General features: G+C 35.0%; 1 protein-coding gene across 7 annotated transcripts in view; it reads right to left on the reverse strand.

Moving 5' to 3' along the window:
• The window catches only part of LOC132913827 (QRFP-like peptide receptor), a 77,313-nt gene that overhangs the window by 32,376 nt on the left and 27,500 nt on the right, over window positions 1-17,437 (reverse strand). The gene's annotated exons all lie outside the window — the stretch shown is intronic.

Here is a 17,437-nt window from a genome sequence, read left to right on the forward strand (position 1 = left end):
TAATCTTGTAACGCCACGTAATTCGTGTGTACATGTGTGCGTGTTTTAATAATTATTTGTTTACTCAAGAAACGATTACACTTGAAACAAGAAATGTGTTTTAATAACTATTCATTTACCCAAGAAACGATTACACTTGAAACAAGAAATGTGTTTTAATAACTATTTATTTACCCAAGAAACGATTATACTTAAAACAAGAAATTTATTATTGCTTGACGTTTAGATAAGATATATGTGAACGGGGACTCAAAGGGTGATATTATCCAAAATTCTTAAAATACCCGAAGCAAGATCTAATTCCAGATTGTAGTAACATATACTATATATTTACCGCGTATTCTTCGTTTGCAGATAAAAATAAAAACAGGGCGAATTTTTGCTACAACCCGATGTATCCGAAAACTATCGCCAATTTTATATTTGCCCCCTTAAATTTAAACCTTCTTTAAAATATCCAATAAAAAAGTTTTAATTCTGTTAGGTCATAATTTACAATTGTCCCCGTTTTCTCCGACCGTAGAAAAAGATAAACACACAAATTTATGTAACAGCCCTATATATGCTCTAAACTTATTGTCGTTTTTATACTTTTCCATAAATTTCACTTTTGTGAAATATCGTTCAATATCGGCGCGAGATCGAAAATCGTTGATAAAGTTAGCAATAAAGATTGCTAGATATCCAGGCAACTAAAGCTTTATCAGATAAATGTCCAGAAGTGAATATTGTGATGTGCAATCGAGTGGCGAAAATGTTCGTGAGAATTTCGAGGAAACTGGCGTCACGTTTCGCTCAGGAAAATCTGTCGCGATAACATCGGAGTTTCACTCTGGCAATTCCCTTTAACGAAGTGACGAATTTCTTATGGAGAATGAGCTCACCGACGCCGGGGCACTCTGCAAATTGCAAATTGCCTTGGTTTGTTGCCCGTGAAATTGTCGCTTTCCCTTCGGAACGTCGCGCTCTAAACTGCAAACACAAATTTTTGGATCCCCCACGAGATTACCACGAACGCCATGGAAATTTTCCCACTATTTCCCCATGATACGCGACATTCTTCCGCCACGAATTGTACTTCAGATTCAACTTCGTCGCTTTATCTTCTTTGAAGTATCATGCCTGAATTATGCAAACTTCGCTACCGCCGGAGGGAGGAAAGTCTCTTTCTATTTTTAAAACAATAGTAAAGAAAATTTTACGGGACCTCTTGTGAGAATTCAATTAATGAAACGTATTTCTACGACGTTAACGCAAAATATTGACAACTCGCAGAAAAGTAGCAAACACTAGAAGCTGCTGCAATTTCATGAAATAGAGGAACGAAACAACGTCGATGTAATTTCCTGCCACGCCAGTTCTATGTATTTTGTTCTGACAACGATAAATGGAAATTAATAAATAATTTTTGGAAAAAAATATTGTGTTGTATTTGCGCACTTCTTTCTCACAATCTCATTTACATCAATCGCATGAAAAATTTTTCGTACTAATGAAAATCGCGACCTGAATCACCGATGACTACCAAGTGGGTCAACAAGTTAAGAAGCTTGAAGTTTCGTTCTACAATTTATATGTATCTACTCAATTTCCAGCGAAATACGTATAGTAAAATATATATCTGTTCGAAGGAAGATAAACGAACGCCAATTGTTAATTCAAGTGTGATAAATACATTATCTTTATCGACTTCGTCACCGAAATTTATCATGGCAAGTGTCGTTTATACGCTGTCATTTTATAATTCGTCATTATGAATTCTGTCACATCAACTCGCGTATTTATTCGGAAATCAAAATATTAAAATATACTGTTTTCGTCGCGTTGTAATCGTTACAAAGATGAATAGGATAAATTAGAGATGAAAATTGCAAGGATTTAAAAAACCAGTTACGATTTTTCGAGAAAAACATGTTGAAGACAATATATGTTCTTTCACTTGTTATATTACATTTCCCGTTTATCCGTCATCCATTTGACGACGATAACAAACAAGAGATAATAACATGAAAATGCATAATTAATCCTGCCACGCTCGATGTTACGTATACGCTAGATTGTACCGTAACAAACAAATTATTAACTAAATACACGATAAATATACAGTCAGTCGCAAAAGTTTGCGTAGATATTATCGAATGTGAAAAGCACTCTGTATATTTATCTTGATATCAAAATGCGTATGCTTTACACCAGTATATATAGAACAGATATATAGCATAAAATAATATGTACTCTCAGCACAAAATGTCTCTGAATTCTCTCAGTATATCAACGAATTTTCATCAGGAATTACAAAATTACAGAACACTTAATTCGTAAAACTCTTGGTACGAAATTTACACGGTATTTGTTAACATAAATGAATTACATCATGAATATTTGTTCTTCCAGTTATGGTCCAAGTTTTGTCCACAGTATGTATACCACGTCTTCCTCGCAGAAACATCAGAGAAACTATGATTCCATTATCGATAATTGATAAAAAGAAATATATCTCTATAATATGGAGCCCAAACCGGCTTTGGTCCTAGAAAGGTACGTTTTTTTGTATCGTTAAACTTTGTACACAGGGATCGGATAAGGAAAAACAGTTTTCGCAACGATAAATTCGAGAAACCGCTGCGTTCCCATTTATACCGCTTGTGACTGATTCAATCAAGCTCTACTTTCACGGAGAACATCGTTAAGCTACCCTCGGACAATCAATATATTACCAATATTACAAGGTTCTCAGCGAAAATATGGTTTGTCAATAAATATTGATAACATCGCATCGACAATACATATTGATCCTTTTAGTTGAGAACCTTGATATATTGACGATATATATTGATAGTCTGAGGATACCCTTACGCTATTGACTAACTCGTTTGTGGTTACACTAAGAAAACCATTCAAACGTTCTTAAAATATCTTAATGTAGTTCGCAACGACGTAATTTCCCAACAATGTTTGCACTCTAAGGCTGAATGCACACGAGCGACGTTTTACCGCGCGAACCCGCTGCGGCCATATGTCTATCTTTGTTGTTCTTAAGAGGAAAACAAAGAAAGACATATGGTAGCAGCGGGTTCGGGCGGTAAAATGTCGCTCGTGTGGATCCAGCCTTAAATGGAATTTTGTATTTGACGAAACTATTCGCTCCTTTGGAAATTCTATTAAATTCTGTCAAATCTCCGGCTAATTGTAATTCGCTCACGACCGTCGCTTCAAAAGCAAATTTGTGTTTGTAATAAGACCCCTTCCATACGCCAGTACCTATAACGCTGGTATGTGCATACACCGATGTTATATTGTTTACGATGGAAAGCGTTTGCACGACGAGTTTACAACGAACACAATGTAAAATCGGTATCCATCAAACACGCGTGGAGTACGTATCGCCGCGTGAAAGAAGGCAAACGGTTCGTTGCAAATTTCTGGCGTTAATTAGTTTTCATAGAAATGACATTTGGTAAAGGTAAGCGTTTCAGGAGAAACAGTAAAGCGATCATGTTCAGTGGGTAAATAAAGGGACAGCAAATTACACTCTGTCCACGGGATAACTATCAACCGAGAGAAAACAATTTTAATCTCGGCAGACTACCATCGAAAAATACGAACCAAACACACATGAATAAATCCGCACCTGTGATAATTTAACTGTGTTTCTACGTTCGGAATACTCGTCGTAGTATTTATAATCTATTGAAGAAGATATGGCGAAGTTTATAATAGCGTCAGAACGAATGGATTGTAAGCAAACCTCGGTTAATGCGTAAAGTTGGATATATGAATATACAACATATCATAAGCTATAATGGTTAAGCTGTTTGTGTAACAGAATTCTGCATACAGTCCATCGCTTTTAACTTGTTTCTTGTAAATTTATAACTACTAATAATGTTCATAACGAAGTTGAGATCAGTTGTGACTCTTCTCTTTGAAGCTAACTCTCAAATTCCTCAATTTAAGTAACGATTGGAAACTTTTACTCGCAGTGATTCAAGAGCGTATTACATGCAAGCATAAGATAATTAATAAATTCATGAATAAATCTAAATATTAATTAAATCGTTAAACTAAAAATTTCAATTATAAAATAGAGTCCTGGTTTATCTTTTGTTGCGAGTAATAAAATGCTATGTACCGATAACTCTAGATGTGACTGTATTAATCAATGCTGCTACTCGATGCTTTAATTTAGTGTCTCTCTATACTCTGTATCATCGCTGCTGCTATACATCGTGAAACTCTCATCGTGATAACGTTACATGTGAAAAATCACGGATGCCAGAAGACCGATCGGCAGTGGCTAAGCTCTGTCATAAATCAGATGTTCGATAATGCTTCTCAGCTGACATTTATATCGAACGAGATAACAGACGACGCAGTGACCACACGTCGATCAGAAGAGTAAAAAATTCTTCTGAAAACTGACGCTCTCTGCACTTGACGCTTTCCATCAACATACATACGATGCTACTTGCGCGATATATTATTCAAGAATCGTCGAGAACAACGATTCAATTGTTCTACGATTTATACGAATCAACTTCGAGACTATTTCATATCTTGTTGCGAATGAACATTTTAATACGTGCAAAATAAACATTATATTATATTACTTGAAATGAAAATTTGAAAGCCAGTTTCTATTTATAACGCTTCAGAGTAGAAGAAATATACTTTTAAATTTCTACGTTATAAAGGAAAAATGGAAATAAAATATATATGATATAATTAGTTGAATATACGAACAAACATTTTTCCATTTATTCGCTACTACGTTACGACTCAAATATCTGCGTTGCATTGATAAAATGTCTTAAATTTCATTTCAGGTCATTTCATTAAAAAAATTTCACTTTTACTATTAGTTAAAAATCAACACTTTCTTTTAAGTTTCTTTTTCTAAAGATTTCCCCGCGTGTGCCTTCTTTCATACGAGACACTGATCCTCGTAAATTAGAACACATTTCACACGTACAGGCAACAGATAAACCGATTATAAAGGAACAATTTGCACGGTACTTTGACTAAAGAAACTTCAAGAGCAACTTGTCTAAATCTCAATACTATGCATATCACGGATGCACTTGTGCACGTGCCTCCATTCGCCATGGCTTACAAGAATAAGCTTAAACTAGTAATATTTTCAGAGAAAATAAGCACGTATATGTGTATATATGCATGCAAAAATTTATAGACCAACTTCCTTCCAAATAAATTCGATCTCACAATTGACAAGTTTACGTGCTCCTTTCGATATTTTCGAACTCGTGTACGGTCGATAACTTTACGACAACTTCCCTTTTCTAACTTCATTTATATCAGATGGAAGAAATGTGAAAGGAAGAAATTACAATTGCAAAAAATAAATTGAAAATAAGAAATTTCATCGGAAACAACTCGAAATTGAATTGAAAATAAAATAAGAGAGTATTGAAAATCGGAAGGAATAAGTTTTCATATTTCTTTTCCAACGGCTACATGAAAAGAACCATGGAATTTAATATTTGTTTCACAATCACGTCTGTCATCGTATGTTCTCAAGAGAATGATGAAATCTGATTTACGAAAACCCAAGACGACATGTTATTAGACATCGTTGTACGTCGATGAAAGAATCCCAATGCTTTTTATGACGTAAACGATATTTGTTCTCCTTGATGCGCGTATTTTACTTTTACGCTTAGGGTCACCGTGAGACGTTTAACTAAAAGTTACGACAAATTTCAAGGTACAATCTCTATGAGAAAAGAAGAATGACTCTGTTAAATGGCTGTATCAAATTTACAGTCGCCACGAGACGTTTAACTAAAATTTGCGATAAATTTCAAAATGCAATCTTTGAAGGAAAGAAAAATGGCTCTGTTAAATCGCTGTAAATCAAATTTGTAACCATGAAGCGTCGTGCTGCGGCCGAATATTTTTACGAACTTTTATGCTCCTATTTGTCAAACAAACAACAGAACTTGTATTACGAGATTGAAGTGACAAATTTCCTTTTTCGTACAAATTTCACGGTTGTAATCAAACAATCCTTGAAGAAAACCAAAATACCTCTGAATGGATATATCAAATTTATAATCATAAATCGTCATGTTGGCAACTTTTTACATTTGTACGACCTTTCGTAGAGTCATTTGTCAAGCATTTGTAGCACAATTTGCAACGCAAGACTGAAAAAACATTTTTTTTTTTTTCGTACACACGAAACGTTCGTCTTATAGAAAGCGACAAATTAAAGCGATACCCGAACGATCAGTCGTTTGTCGGTTTAGTAGAGATACGAATTGTACTCAACATATATATATATGTTACAATAACATTCCGAAGATAAATTCTCGGGCGATAACCATTCGTCGCGCGATGCTAAGATTCCCTGTAAAATAGAAATCACCGTGGTAAGAATAAATCTCTGATGTAACAGAGATATTCGTCTCTTCTAATTTTAAGATGCCACACGGAAAAAGACTCGAGCATCGAGATTCTCGGGATTTAATAAAAATTCCACGAAACTGTAGTTCCTTGTTCTGTACATGCTCATTTCCTCGATCCTCGGACAAAGAGCTGAGCATGTACGTTATTTTTGCTCAACCTTTTTTAACGAAACCCTTTTTTCACGTCACACGATCGTCATCTCGAGAGCTGTTCTAAAAAGAAAGAAAAGATTAAGTATCTTTAAAATAACTCTATACACTGTCAGATACAAATGTTAGAACATCTACTTGTCTTCGTTAAAAAGCTCTAATAATTTTCACGTTTTCAGTATTTTATATTATTAGGATAAAACGAGAGATTATTATCATAAAATAACTAGAAAATAAGAAGGCTGGAACGCATTCAACTTGTATGAGATATTATCGAATCTCTTAATGTTTTTGGTCGACAGTGTATTTTAGTAGCGTGTATGTCTACGGCCTGGCTATGTTGGTCTAACAAAATATTCTTGCACCATGCCAATCCACTTTCTGGAATCGATTAGTTGCAAGCTGGAGTGCAAACGAGGATAGAATATCTCATCGGCGCCCTCGAGAATTTCTGGTGTCTCTATTCTTGGTACTCCGGTTACCCTTTTGATATCGACCGTTTCACGTTTCGAAACTTTCTGATGGAATGCACCCACGAAAGGTTGGAGTACGTCCCATGAAAAGCATTCGTGAATTTTTGCCCCGCTGCGCATAACCTATCGACCTACGCTTCCAGTTTCGTAATTTTCTTTATGAATATAGAGTTTCCTTAATCTGCTGTGTTTACGATGCGTGCTTTTATTTTGTATCAAGTTTAAAAATTTCTAGCAAAAATTATTTTAATGTTGCTGTCAAGAAACAGAAGTGTACAAAAATCAGTAGCTTCGAGAAATTAATGGAAAATTTGGAAAATTAATGAAAAATTGTGAATTTAATGAAAAAGTTGGGAATTTTGGAAAATTTGGTAGAAAGTTCGAAAAAAAACTCGTCGTTAAGGGAACTTGCACGTGAATTATCCGGTGTTTCAAATTTGCAAAGACAGCGCGATAAGATTAGCAAAATCCAATTCCAGCGAACGATCACCGTGTAATTTCGCTACCTACTGCCTCCTAGCGATCTATTCTTGGCAAAAAAACAGCAATATCGAACACTCGCTCTCTCCAGAGGGTCACGGGTCGTCGTATTCTCCATTTTCCTTTCGACGGAATACGAATGGACTCTCATCGAAGCATCCGCGGTCTTTTCACCAGATATCCCATGGGTTTCACCCCATAGAATGCTCTAAGAAACTTAGACCGCTACCAAAAATTTAAGAACGACGTGATGTAACGTGTCACGGCCAATGTTTTCCAAGTTGTTGAAAAATTGGGTTCAAAAATTTTGGAGCAATTGGAACTTCGTAACATTCAGTTTGAGAAAAGAGTATTTAATAACAAAAGGTCAAAAAAGAGAGAAAATGAGTAATCTTATAAGTTATTTTATAATAATCGCTGATCTGTCAGATGTGCTCGAACGAGACGGATTTTATTAAAATTAATAATCATTAAATTTCCCAAGAATCTAACATTTAATACTCGACAGAGCAAAATATATTTTCCTGTCACTAAATTTACATTTTCTCGTTTCAATATTATTTCGTCGACGCCCTTCGCAATGTCTACTGTCGTATAATATCCGCCACTGTTATCATTTTATTGGACATAACGACTGTCACCGAGTTTAAAGATCCCCGGGGAATCCTCTGGAGGGTAACCATTTGCAATCAAACTTTATAACCTGATCCTAGAATCCAAAACTGCTATCGAATCGTATAAGGTATCCGAGTCTTGAAAACCTTGAGGATTCTCTGACAACAAAAGACCAAATTCTCTGCTGTTTCTCTTAAAATCGTCCCTTATAAAGATGAATAAAAATACCATAAATATTGCACCACTGACAAGACAGATAATCTATTTAGTTTACGACGATGCTTCTCACGTGAAGATCGTTGAAGAACATAACAAATGATATTTTGCATATTATTAAAATTGTCTGTATTAAAATTTAGTTTTGAAGTTAAACGCGTGTTTTTTCATCGCTCTTGAAAATTTTCATAAATTTCTCATCGTGATATTACAGCATCGAAGATATTAAAACACTGCTTGAATTAAAAATTGTTCCCTTCCCGTAAAACTTGGCCGACTTATCAGCTATTTTTAAAACAGAGTTATCTCAATTTTTAACGATACATATTTCGATTGAATTCTAATTTTTAATCATATAAAAATTCTCCTAATTAGTCATAAAGTGAGTCAATCTCAATCTTCAAATCAACGAGTCAACAAAAATGTACTTATCATATTTGTGCTTATCTTCGTATACAAAGTATGGTGGATCGTTTGAATTTCCCGAAGCTTTGTCAAGGCTGAAGATTGCAACGTCTCGCTTTTCAACCCCGTGAAAGCACCCATATATCAGAATCATCTGGCTCATATCGAACTACCCTTTTGTTGCACCAACGTAATGTCTTACTTTCGCTTCCCCTCGCGAGAGTGGAAAGAATATCCCGTAAAAGACTGCATACTATCCTCGCCGTAAAGCTTCTGCCACTAACAAGTGAAGAATCAAATACTTATATAGAAGCACTCGACTGAAATACCGATAAAATCGAGAAATGATTTTCTTTATGTCGAAAATCCACTTTTTTCTTAGTGTCGCGTAAAAGCTGCATAGTGTCCTTAATATAGCATCTCTGTTCAAGATTTTACAATCGCAATTTTTCTTCCACGAATTACGACCTTTCGATACACGAACGCTTAACATATATACTTCTGAATCAATTTCGTGCTTTCAAGACGTATATTCACTTTTGACTCTCACTGTATATATGTTGCTTGCGTGCGTCCCAATTTCCAAATGTTTCGTACGGTATACGATAAAACGTATCGATAAAAGTTTTCTACGAGTATTCGAATACTTTCGTGAGCGGCTAAACAATTATTTGAAATTCCTTTGGCATCGTATTTATCCCCCAAAATATTGCAGGCTAAAACAAGTACACTTCAGTTTGATAAAAGCAGCATGGTAATACGTGTAATCCGCAAGCACATATATGTCATGTACAGAGTGTTGTATAACAATACCGCGCTAACAAACTGCAGCATACGCATGCGTGTAGAGTGGAATGTATCTGCGTCTTCATAGCAGAACAATTGTCCAATAATTCGTAACGTTGCATCTCGTGACTCGGCAGCACCATTCGCGTGAAAGTAAAAACACGACGACGAGAGAAAACACTTTTTCGATATTTTTCTCTCTCCACCGAAATATTTCACGTGGCAACGAATTATGAAGCATAGGCAGTGGTATGAATTTTATTTTCTATTTTTTACCACCTTGGTAACAGTTTCCTGCGATATGAATTATATTTATTTGTTTCTCTTATTTAAATGTGAATCCATTTTATAAACTCGTGGTATTTCTTCTTATTTCATAAACTCTCTTTTGCCCTGCTCTCTGTACTACCTATAAGCTTTGTACGAGAGAAAGAAAATATTCAGTTAGATAGTATCGAACGCGTGTACGCATTCACAGCTCGCAATTTAATTTGAATTTACATATGTATTGCATAGTTTGATCTCAATGTATATATCGCACAGTTTGATCTAAATCTACATATAGCACAGTTTGATTTGAATCCACGTATCAACGCATACAGTGCGTTGGCTGTACGACAAGATTAAAACACTAACATTTTCGTTGCTTTCGATGGAGTTCGTAAACGTGACAGATGTTCGTTAAAATTGCATTTGATAATCCAGTTCGATCTAACAATTTCACAACTCTTATTACATGGACTATATTTCTTCCCTTTAAAACAAATGCAGAGATTATAAAATATTTTAAATAAAAATATCTATCAACTTCTATTCCATTACCATTCTTAAAGTTTCTATTCAATCGATCTTCCAATAATCGATTTCTGATAATTCAAGTTCTATCGTTCTCCAAATTCTACTGGCCACTTTTAAATCCAAAGAAAAACAGGTACTAAAATTTCGTTCCTCTATTAAAATATACAGTTGATCGGCCCAATGTTATAAATTGGAAAATTTCGAAGTTCGATTTCTATGTCAAATCTCCTTTGTTCGAAGCACCGATATAACGACCAAGGCGAAAGTTTCGAGGCGACATTCGATTCTCTAAGGAGCAAAACTCGAACAGTGGAAACGATTCGAGCTTCAACCGTCTCTTGTTTTCAATTTTTCTACGGGCGAGTAATCTTTTCTCGTTCGAACGTGTGAGAAAAAATTTATTCAGTTACGATCACGAGGATATTTTCACGTTTAAAGAGCAATCTACGAGGTAAATTCCGCGTTGTTACCTGCGCTCGTAGAACATAAACAAGGCACAGGTTCGATCTAAGTACATATTATACATAGCCATAACCGATGCATTAAACCACAAGCTTTAATACATACCAAGATTAATTCGATGCATCTACCGTGACTAATATTTACTCGACTCTTTAACAGATAATCGATTCTAAACGTACAGGTTAATTAACGTGAGAAATTAATGAATCCTAATGCAAGATATTGTATTACCAGCACGATACTACTAAGCTTGCCAGGATGAAATAGTAATTAACCAACAGATTTCCCAGGGGAAACTTCTAATGGGAAACATTTATTCACAACATTAATACGGATAGTCGGATAGAAACATAGAAATGATTTTAATTCAGAGTTCTTTCGGAATAATTTCATTTTTTCTTTTTATGTGTCTTAGACTGTACGCGTCGAATTATAAAGTATTTATTAGTATTAGCTGATTTATTAAAAGATAGCGAAACGGTTATAACGCAAGGTTAGGTAGTTTATAATGTTCGTTTAAGTATTATAGATAGTTATATATTTAAATTTATAGAAATTTCCAGCATTGACCTCCTTTTCACTCTGGAAATTTCTGTTACCATCGATCGACGATTCTAAAGTTTTCACATTGAAACTCTTTCGCGTCGAGAGTTTCGTTTCTCGAAGAGGGAAAGATTTTTCCATTTTTTAACTTCATAACTTAACTGTTAACTTTCAAAATTATGGACGAGATAAAGGCTAATCATATATTGAAAATAAATTGACCATTAATCGTATGTCCTAGTATTAAACTTGAGAATTTCTTAAGAAATAAAATTGATCTATTTAACTTCCAAATTAGGTATCACGTTGGTAAATTCGAATAAAAATAAGTCCGAAAAAGAGTTAAACGGTGGCGTAAAGTATTAAAATACGTGAAGTTTAAGATTATAAAATTCGAAATTTTCGAAGCAAGATTTAAAAGTACATTAAAACTCAGGATATACGAGTCAAAGTATGTTAAGAACTAGCGAGATTAAACCATAAACTGATCGCAAAATGTCACATCCATACGCAAGCTCGACTACTCGGAAAAACACCTGGAGAAACAGGAGAATAATCGGGCGAATACGACAAAGTTTCTCCTTAATGAATCCTCAAAGCGATTTGCCAAGAACACTCCTGGCTTGTACTGCACGATGCTTGGAAATTTCCAGCGTATACGTGCATCGCGCAAGTAGTATAACACGATGTAGTTCAGACAAAATGTGTCCGCAGTTCCCTCTATGGTTTAATTACTTTCGTCGAAAATCAATCCTCTATTCGTGAAATATCTATTTAATATAATTCACGAAGATACTTCCTCTCTGACCTTTTAATACATCTTACAATGATATTTAAATAGGAACCGCTTGCTCCATTTGGAAGCACGGAAGAGTTACGACTATGTAGAGTGAAATCCTATAATTATATAAAATATGAAATTTTTACTAGAGAAATTAAAATAAAGGTTGTATTGTATAAAATGTAATTTTACGTTAATGTTAAATATAACGTTTAATGTCAAGTATTTATGAAAAATGGATCGCCTTTCCACTTAAAAAACATGAAAACTGAAATGAATTTTTAAAATTACATTTTCATCATCTCGCGGCACATAAATTGAAACTTTCAAAAAGTTTTATATTACATTAGGAAATAATGAATTTAAAGGTTGCGCCTTCTGTGTTTCTCCTACATTCTTCTATATCTAGAAAGCGCATAAAGTCTTTATAAATGAGATATTTTGAGACAACGAAGAAGTTAATTTTTCAAAGGTACTGAAAGTTGCGACTTCTTCGCGAAAGAGAATGAGAGAGAGAGAGAGAGAGAGAGAGAGAGAGAGAGAGAGTTAAAGAGGACAAACGAAGGGGAGTTCTCTTCGCGAATTGCCATAATGATCGAGTAGAAAGTAGGACGAACATCCGTGTCGTTTCTCTGCTTGCGAACAACGAATCCACAAAACGACAAGTTCGGGGCGACTTGCCCTCTAGCATCGATTTCTCACGGAACGATGATACATACGATAAATTGCCGCGTATTTGCGAGTGACGATCAGTGAATAGCAAATGAATACAGAGACAGGAAGCAAATGAGAAGCATCCTTTGCAGAGGCGACTGTCTTTCGCGAAAAACATTCGTTTCAAGATATATGTAACGATCGAGAAAAGGAATATGACCAAGAAAGTCGGTCAAAGAAGATTTTGAACCTGATTACGAACATAATTTAATGCAATTGGTAAATGTTAAAATACAATTATTTTAATAAATTACCTGAAGTAATTACCTGAATAGAATTTTGATGATCTTCGATTTGATTCATCAATTGATGAATACCAACTTTCAATTATTTACTAATTATAATTAATCGCGAAAAGAAGATTTTGGATTTGATTTATTAACGTGATAACTTCATAATCGACGAATATTAACTTCTAGTTAAATTTTAACTTTTAAACTTTCCATAAACATTCGTAATACTAGAACCAAACGAAAAGGAAATATTTAATTAATTATCTGTAGAATCGCAGGAAAGATCTAAAAGAGGATAAAAGAAAGGAAAAACGACCACGTTTGGTTATTTTCGTGAGAATTCACAGGGTTAATGCTACTTCATACACTTTTGCAGAGCAAACGAAGTTTCCATCAGACTTCCTTATATCTTTTATCAGGGAATTCTCAAAGGTCTGAGGTTCCAACAGGCAATTGAAAGTACTCTAAAACCACCGACAGATATATTAAACTTTTTCCGTTGAAGAAGTGTGATTTCTTTTTAAAAGAAATATATTCTCATGGGACTATTAAATTTATATTAACCTTCGAAAGAAACATTAAAAGAAATGTCGCCAATTTAAAATATATATTTGCGTGGATTGTGAAGAATATATGATCGTATTGTATCTGCAGGCTGTTAAGAGCATCAACGAAAATAAACGTTAAATTTCCGACTACATTTGCTACTTCCTGCGGTATCGATCGTCTCGAGTCTATTGCCTTTTTGCCTACTGTCAATACAACGATTGCCTCGTTTCACATCACCTTTAACGTCACTCCTTTTCCCTAACTACCGACCGACTCGTTTTATCGTTTCCTTTTCAGACGACGAAGTTTCGTAAAAGGAAGAACGCGCGCTAGATATCGTTCTCTCACGATTGTTTCGTAGCGTCGAATTTATACTTTCAGATGATTCCGATTGCTTCTTATTTGCCTGGAAACACAGGGGAGCATGGTGCCCAAGCAAAAAGTAAAACAAAAATACATTTGGCATGACGAGTTTATCGATGAAAGAGAAACCATACTGTTTCTTTTTTTACAGAATAGTTCGCTATAGACATTTCGTTTCGAACGGAAAAATACTCGCGGCGGAACATTTTAGCTGTTTGTATCAACGGAAAGTCGATCCACAAAAATAACGATTTTATTTTTGACGAAACGTAGCAAGCGATTTTTCACAAAGGAACAAAAAACTTCCGCGGAGTCGTGATTTTCAAACGCTTGTCACGATGCCAACACCGTCTGCCAAGAGGACACCGAAAACTCTGTTCCGCGAGCAACATTTAGCTTTTTAATCCAACCAGGGAAAGCGATTTTCACATTTCATCGACATTGTACACGATCGTATTCGAAAACCTTTGAAACACCGCCGGGTTCGATCGTCAGAGAAAGTATCAAAAACATTTCATCGAACAAAACTGTTTTATACTATCCATGTAACCGGCGCGAACAATTCCCGTAAACTTGAAAATTTCCTATTGACGACGCGGTTGCACGAGGAAAAATATTTTCGATAATTCCGCTCGAACGTGTTAAAAATTTACTCTTGTGGGATTATACTACTGAATAAATTTTTGGATCGCTACTGAATAAGAAAAGGGGCTGGGTATTTTTAATTTCGTTTCTCGGTCTACGTTTGACGTAATAAGGAGCACGAAACATATTTAAACAGTTTGACATGAGATAACTTAACTGAAATTATTGAACATCTATACCTTACCAATATTAATTGAAAATCAATAGGAAATGAACAAATTGAAACTACTTTGAATTGTGAACACTATAGAAAGCAAATTACCTAACAAAGAAACGAAGTGCTATGCTCTAAAAAAAATCCTATAATCACTCGAGATATAAAACTGAAATGAAAGAGCAACGAATAATTGTTGCTTGCAAAAGTAAAATACAATGGACACTAGGCCATAGATTCTCAAAGTATAGTTCGCGATAAATGTTAAAATGTGTGAGCCGAACTTACAGATTCACTGAAAGAATAGATGACGAAAAATTATCATTTTTGAAAATGATTATTACTAACCTGCCAAAGAATTTCTGATACAAACGTTACTAGTATAAGCAAGTAAAGATTTTTGGCTTTTTTTGGTCGGTCATTGAATTTTGAATAATCTTCGAGGAAAATCACCGAATACAGGAAGTGCATTTTCGACCGATCAATGACAGAAGGCAGAACGAACGTATCTTTGTTCGATTTGGAACTGGCCAGTAATATCCTTGAAACTTGATACGGACACGAATAACTTTCCGCGGCAGTCTCATTCTACTTGGGAACTCGATGGGTGAAAGAAAATCTTTCCTAATGTACGAGCTTTTCTTCCGGCAACACGAAATTCCGCAAACTTTTAATACCCGGTAATAATAAGAAAGGACAAGTATTCCAAGTTCGTGCAGGAAAATTACGGCTGAGAAACATGAGATTCGACTTCGCTTTCGAAATCATCCAAAGAAAAAGGTACGAACGATTTCACGTGAAGAATGCGCACGTAGTTCTTGAAATGAGATAAAGGTAGATGCAGAGCCTGGTACAAAGACCAAACGACAAAATTGGAAATCGATAATATGCGTAGGATGCGAAGCATGTAAGTAGTAAAGGTCCGTGTATGGTCAGACATTCATTCGATAAACAGCCACGCGTGGTTTCATTTATGAATATATGGGAGGAATTTAATTTCTAAACTGTATTTACAAAGTTATTTGGCTATGGAATGCTACTATATTTGCAAAATTATTTTACTATGTAAATAAGTTCTCTATGTTATATCTACTTCGTTATAGTCTATATTTTTAATTTACTTTATTGTTTTGTATTATGGTGACGAGCATTTAACTAGAAATATTTTGCTTTCGCATTTATCGCTGATATTTACAATCGTTTTTTTTTTTTGCATTAATATCATTATTAATGATGTCTTCACGCACAGACATATTGACAGATGTATCGTAAATATTAATTATTAATAAATATTCTAAATGAGTATTCAAAGATTTCTAAAAATAAAAGTACGAAACAATGTGCAAACGGAAAACCATTATTTTATAATAGATTATCAGATTAAAACGTACTACCTAGCAGATTGACTGACATCGCTGGCACACGTACCTGTTGCTCCTAGTATATTCAGGTCACCATTAAACTAGACGAAACGTCGATAAAGTGTGTACCATAAAAATGAACAGGCATCACTAACAGCTGACGACGGTTTCGTCTAGAGCAGAATTTTAATAACATCGTTTATCACTGTCGATGAAATTCAGTACATCGGTCGATTATGACAAATGGCTTTTTTTATAGGCAAAAATAACTAAAATTTCTCACCTTGTTTTTTATACCGATTCGCAATTTTTACATGTTTCCTGAATACTTTTCTAGAGACAGTTTTACCTTCTTTAAGCATACTACTACACTTGTAAATGTTTTTGTATCATTTACGATAACTCATGGACAATCTCAAACTCATCGAAGCAGGGTTGAGAGTCTGTAACTCAGATAACACAAACATAAATACCGTTGTACGATTAAAAATTGTCGGGTTCCGATTGGATTTCAACTTCCAACGCCTCGATATATTTCTACGTGGTTACATTGCGGATGAATGAAAATATCGATACTTCCATTTCCAAGGGAGAAATATTTGTGCAGCCATTGAATTTTATAAATTTATGTACTCACTGTTTATGCCAATTCGTATCTTTATCGATTTGGCTCCAAAAAGCAGTTCTCGACTCAACCCGCATTCGTTTCTCATCGCGTTATTTCTAATTGGTCTATGTCTATGTAATCTGCTCTAAAAAATATCTAAACTCAGATGAATCCGGATAATTCACTGTAAATAACTTCATAACGCACGATATCGGATATAACGCATATAAAACATTACATGCTTCTTAAAGGTTTCGTGAATAAATATGATACGATTCTCAGTCATGCGTGGGCGGTGGAGAAGCGTCTGACTTCTGGGAATATTATTCAATTAGATGACGCATTCACGCGTAGTATCGAACACACGTGACCTACGCGACACACGAGGCAAAATATCCCTATCGAAATGCGAGGAATCCTATTTTCGCTGGAATTTATGTTGTATTTTCCTGCTAATTTCGAGACCAGCTACATTCCGAATAATATCACCAACTACGTAATATATAAGCTCTATTTTGTCAAGCGGGTGAAAAGCTGCATCACGCATCGATGCGCTTATTCTAACAAGCATCATTGAGGGACTGGTTCAAGTAGAACAGAATTATTTATCTTGCGCCAAGAATTTGTAATTTGTTTGGTAGCGTTTCGTTCGTTTATGTTCTCAGGAAGGAATT

Source organism: Bombus pascuorum, chromosome 13 (assembly GCF_905332965.1).
Source record: "Bombus pascuorum chromosome 13, iyBomPasc1.1, whole genome shotgun sequence".
Classification (NCBI taxonomy): Eukaryota; Metazoa; Arthropoda; class Insecta; order Hymenoptera; family Apidae; genus Bombus; species Bombus pascuorum.